The sequence below is a fragment of the Elephas maximus genome, chromosome 16 (genome assembly GCF_024166365.1).
Source record: "Elephas maximus indicus isolate mEleMax1 chromosome 16, mEleMax1 primary haplotype, whole genome shotgun sequence".
NCBI lineage: Eukaryota > Metazoa > Chordata > Mammalia > Proboscidea > Elephantidae > Elephas > Elephas maximus.
The window spans coordinates 83,167,295-83,173,294 of record NC_064834.1 but is presented as its reverse complement, the minus strand read 5'-3'; positions in this window follow the sequence as shown (position 1 = coordinate 83,173,294).

Here is a 6,000-nt window from a genome sequence, read left to right as displayed (position 1 = left end):
CTTGCCTAAGTGTCCAATCTGTCCTTTCTCCCCTCTTCCATGCTTCTTCCCAAAGTACCATCCTGCTTTCTCTGCCCAGAACAAGACTCCTCCCTATCACCTTTCCCATAGCCCTGTGATCTGCCCTGGATGTGAGTTTCTGCCTCAATAAGCAGCAGGGTCCTGACATGGAGCCGGGGGCTCGGTGTGGGGAGAGGAAGGGCTGTCTTGGGGTGCTGGGACCAGCCCAAGGGAAGGCAGAAGGGCAGAATCAGGGGTAAGATAGGACCCAGAATCAGGAGACAGAGCCAAGTCACCAAGGGCAGACGGCTGTCAGGTGTGGTTGGTCAGGAAGTAGAACAGAAAGGTACAATGGTCCACCCCAGACTCACACCAAAAAAGCAAGAGGCGACTCTGTCCTGGCAGCAGAAACAAGCTGAGGGTCAAGGGCAGTTGGCACAGGAGGAAGCAGAGCAGGGGGTCAGGGGTTTCCTGGAGCACAAGCTGCTGTTTCTGCTCTGCTGAATGCCCAGTCCTGACACAATGATTCTGGCCAGGGCAGGGCGGGGTCAGGGAGCTGAGGAGGGCAACCACCCAAGCTAGGTGCTGGAGGCATCTCCAGCTGCTTTCCCTCCCTCTTGTCACATGGCTGTGGCAAATTGCTGCCTTCAGAATGGAGATGGAACCCCTCTGGCCCTGTTCATGGTCTTTTAAAATCTGCCCTCTTCAAATCCATTGGAGCCCTGGTGGCGTAGTTGTCAAGCATTAGGCTGCAAACGAAAAGGTAACAGTTCGAATCTACCAGCCACTCTTTGAAAACCCTGTGGGGCAGTTCTGCTCTGCTCTGCAGGGTCACTATGAGTTGGAGTCAACTCAACAGCAATGGGTTTGGTTTTTGGTTTTGGTATGAGACCTGCACCCAACCAACCACAGGCATGGTTCACACACGTGCAGACACACTGAGCCATTTCAGACAATCTGTAAACCGCTTCTGAGAATGCAATGTAACTGTTGAAGAATTGAAATCACAGTGTTATTTACTATTGAGTAGGAGAATCTGTTTCTTCCATCCCAAATTCAAATGATGTTGAATGTTCAGCTTAAAGGGAGGTGGGTGTAAACCATATATATTGTGATCATGCGTGAATTTGTGGATAAGTCTACAAACAAACCACATTTGTGAGGGTTTCCTACCACAAGTGCATGTATCCTCACTGTTGTAACCATGACTGACAGCCTCACAGCAAATGTGCAACCCAAGCCCAAGAGCCAGCCTCTATCCTGTCTCATCTCCCCAAGGTCAGCATAGGCTGCAGATGTAAGTAGCACCTGCCTCTGAGGAGAGCAGTATTGCCCTTGACATTTCTGGCAGGCGTCCTGAGGTATCGCTGGGATCCTGGAAAGGAGACAGGGTCATAACTGCACAGCCCCAGGCTTCCGACCCACCCACCACTGCCTAGTATTGACGGAGCTGCGGTACTCATGGGGCTTGTGCCAGGGGCCAGTGAGTTCTGAGACCCCCTTCCCTTCTAGGAGCCAGGTTTTCTGTTAATGGTGAAAATAATGAAAACTTATGTCCCAAAATCAGAAATGCTCAGTTATAATTTATAACCTAGGCATGTGAGTGTATGTAAGTATGTGTGTTCTTGATTGGTGAAATTTCTGGTGAGCTTTTTGTTTCTCTTTATTTATTGCAGTATCTTTTGATTTTTTTTTTTCTTAACAAGGAACATGTATATTTCTAGGATAAAAATAATTTTTAAAAGCACATCCCATGAAATAAAAAGAATTTCACAAACAAAGCCTTGAATTAACTCAGTTCATCCTTAGACTTGATTACTGAGTCTTTGCTTTGGCTACATTAATTTTGTAAAAGAGTATCTTTAACATTACCAGTAGAAAAAAGTCCATAATCATCAATAAACACACAGCATCATTTCTAAGTGATGAAGAAAAAAGAAAAAAGGCTTCCTCTGAAATCCTAGGAACATTGCAATTATACCTCACCTGTGTGCCATGAGCCACCACTGGAGGACTCGGTACACAAGCAGCCATTCGGGGCCCTCACAGACCCTATGTGGCACTCCGTGCTTGGATCCATAGTGACCTCTGGAGCCAAGAACTGCCTGGTTTAAACTGAGGTGGCTCTGCAGTGTGATGTAACCAAGTGAGGATGTCAACCTGCTGGGATCTTAGGTCCTGATCCCACCACTTAGAAGCCTCTGGAAGTCCCAGGGGCCTGGGAACTGGCCTATGACCACAATGGTCCCCAGAACCAGGTAGGGAGGAGGTAACCTCTATGTGGGTGGCAGCCTTCGTGCTTCTGCAGGCTTCCACTTGGTGTGTGGCAAGTCACACCTAAATGTTAAAGGTCAGAGGCAAGAGATGGTGACAGAGTCTGTTCTTCAAAGTTCAGTGCCCACTCTTCAAGGAGCCCTAGGCAAGTATCTGCAGGTGACAACAGCCAAGTGCACACATTAAGTGTTGTTCCCTTCATGGAAACATAGCTGGAGCTTCTTGGAGACGACATAGCTAGGCCCCACATTACAGATGCTAAAACTGAGACCCAGAAGGAGGACAGAATCTACCTTAAGACACAGACCTACTTATTACAAGTGGGGACTGGCCCGAGCAGTTTGGTTTCCCAGCCTCCTAAACCCATTGCTGTCAAGTAGATTCTGACTCATAGCAACCCTATAGGACAGAGTAGAACTGTCCTGTATGGTTTCTAAAGAGAGGCTGGTGGATTCTAACTACCGACCTCTTAGTTATCAGCCAAGCTCTAAACCACTGTGCCACCAGGGCTCCTCCCAGCCCCCTGGATGGCAGAATAATTCAAAAGCTGGTGATTCCAAGGCAAGACAGATCCTGTGAATGGGGTAAAGTGATGGAGGGGACAGAAGTGAGTGCATGACATAGAGAGGAGGCTGGGGACAGGGACTTCTTTGAGATGGGCCAAAGGAAGCTCTAACTGTAGTGGTTAAGAGCTACAGCTGCTAATCAAAAAGTCAGTGCTTCAAATCCACCAGGCACTCCTTGGAAACCCCATGAGGCAGTTCTACTCTGTCCTATAGGGTTGCTATGTGTCGGGATCAACTCAACGGCAGTGAGTTTGTTTTTTGTTTGTTTGTTTTGGTTTTGACCCACTCTGAGCACTCACAGTGTGCCAGGTACTGTTGCAAGCACTGTTCTTGTGTTAACCCACTTCATCCTGACAGTACATCTACAAAGTCAATGCTAAACCCAGCCCCATTACAGTGAAAGGAGTCTCCCAAATCCCTCAGAGGGTGTAGCTCTGGAGGGAGGCCAGGTTACAGGACACTCTCGGTCCCTCCACCCCCTTGGGCCTCAGCAGGACCTGCGTTGTCAGCCATCCCCCCTGCCACTCCTATGGACTCCACAATGTCACATTCTCCCATCACCACTGTCCAGGCTCCTGTGCAGACTTTTCCTTCTCCCACAGTATAGAACACCTGCTTCCCTCACTGCTTGGTCCAGCCCTACTCTTCCCACCGTGGCCTAGGGCCTCATCCACTCTGCATACCCCCATCTGTTTCTGACTGGTCCCTACTCCAGCCCAGACTCTGTTTTCCAACCCACAACCCAAATCCCATGCTGCTCCTGGTGCAGAGAGTGGTGCGGAGAGCTCTGGCCACCTGGGCTTGACCTCAGGGCCCACTTCAGGCTCCACCTCAGGACTCATCTCTGGGCTTACCTTAGGGATCAACCTTGGGCTCTTGTTGGCAAAAGCAAGAGAATAGACAGTACATCAAGTGCAAGCCCCAGAACACCTGGGCAGAGGCCTGGCCTGACCTTAGGTACACGTAGGAAGAGGAAAGCAGAGCTGGCATTGGAGTGGGGATGGAGGTGACACTCTCAGCTTGGAGATGACTTCTGCAATGATGTGGACATCATGCCCTCGTCAGCCCTGGAGAGAAGCACCCCTCATGGAATAAGACGTCCTGAAACCAGACACACCACCTGAAAGGTTCAAACAGCATCTTGGTGTATAAATGTGAACATTGTGTACATTTGCATCTTCAACTAAAACGAGAACAGCTTCCAGCATCTTGGGATAAAATCAGATAACACACTGAGGTGCCTGGCACTGCCCTGGGATGTGGTAGGTCCCTGTGGACAGCAAGTCCAGTTCCTTTTCCCTGGGTCCCTCACTTCTCCGTTCCTCAATCATGGATTGCCTCACCTGGGCAGCCCTGCCCTGGGGCTGGAGATACTGAGATGAATCAGAGCCCAACATGGACAAAGCTGAGACAGGGAGAATTCTACTGAGGTCATGGCAGGGAAGATGTGAGACCCAGGCAGGGCTGGAGACTTGAGGCATGGGAAGGCTGGCCAATTAAGGAAGGGCCATGTGTGCTAGGTGAGGAGCTGGGGTGTGAGCTCAAAAGCCATGGTAGTAGTGGAGGCTCCTCAGCTGGAGAAGAAAGCTCACCCTGAGGGCAGCATAGAGGGCAGTTTGGAAATGGGCTGCAGGCAGTGGGAGCAGCTCACAAGAGTTTGTAGTAATTAGGGAAGGAATCATTAGAAACAGGGGCCGAGTGGGGATGGTGATGAGGGCATCATCTTAGAGATTTTAAGAACTTGGTGCCATGAGATATGTGGGTGAGGGGAGGAAGTTGGGCGACTGCCAGGTTTGACTTCTGAGCTTCTCCCGTTGGCTCTTGACTAGGAGGATTCCACAGAGGTGAAGGCTGACAACCTTAGCTGGAGAGAAGATAGACACTGTGACCCTAACAAAAGGTGAGCTTGGTGGGTGTCTATGGGCAAGCTACTTAGGTGATGTCAGCCTCAATTTTTTATTTGTAAAACGTGAATACTTCCTCCTACGGCTGTTATAAAGATTAAATTAGATGACATATGTAGAAACCTTGCCAGTGTTCTGTCTAGTGTTTAGCGTTTAATAAATGAGAGGCAGGAATGAAAGTTATGGGAAGAACAGGGCTTGGGGCAGGCAGAGGGGCCTTGACATCCGCAACCTTGTCCCCATCCCTGTGATGGCCCGACCACTCCTGCCTTCTCCAAATGTCCCTCCTCCATCTGCCCTCTTTCTTGTACCTTTGAATCTCCCCTTGTGGGCTCCTTCTCACGGTGTCACATGTTGTTGTTAGATGACACCGAGTCAGTTCCGACTCATAGTGACCCTATGCACAACAGAACGAAACACTGCCTGGTCCTGCACCATGCTCACAATTATTGCTATGCTTGAGCGCATAGTTGCAACCACTGTGTCAATCCATCTCGTTGAGGGTCTTCCTCTTTTCCGCTGACCTGGTACTCTTCCAGACATGATGTCTTTCTCCAGGGACTGATCTCTCCTGACAACATGTCTAAAGTATGTAAGATGCAGTCTCGTCATCCTTGCTTCTAAGGAGCATTCCGGTTGTACTTCTTCCAAGACAGATTTGTTAGTTTTATGGCAGTCCATGGTATATTCAATACTCTTCGCCAGCACCACAGTTCAAAGGCATCAATTCTTCTTCCATCTTCCCTATTCATTGTCCAGCTTTTGCATGAATACGATGCGATTGAAAATACCCTGGCTTGGGTGAGATGCACCTTAGTCTTCAAGGTAACATCTTTGCTTTCAACGCTTTAAAGAGGTCCTTTGCAGCATATTTGCACAATGCAATGTGTCTTTTGATTTCTTGACTGCTGCTTCCATGGGTGTTGATTGTGGATCCAAGTAAAATGAAATCCTTGGCAACTTCAATCTTTTCTCTGTTTATCATGATGTTATTAATTGGCCCAGTTGTGAAGATTTTTGTTTTGTTTATGTTGAGGTGTAATCCATATTGAAGGCTGTGATCTTTGATCTTCATCAGTAAGTACTTCAAGTCCTCTTCACTTTTAGCAAGCAAGGTTATGTCATCTGCATAACATGGGTCGTTAATGAGTCTTCCTCCAATCCTGATGCCCTGTTCTTCTTCATATAGTCCAGCTTCTCAGATTATTTGCTCAGCATACAGATTGAAAAGGTTTGGTGAAAGGATACAACCCTTA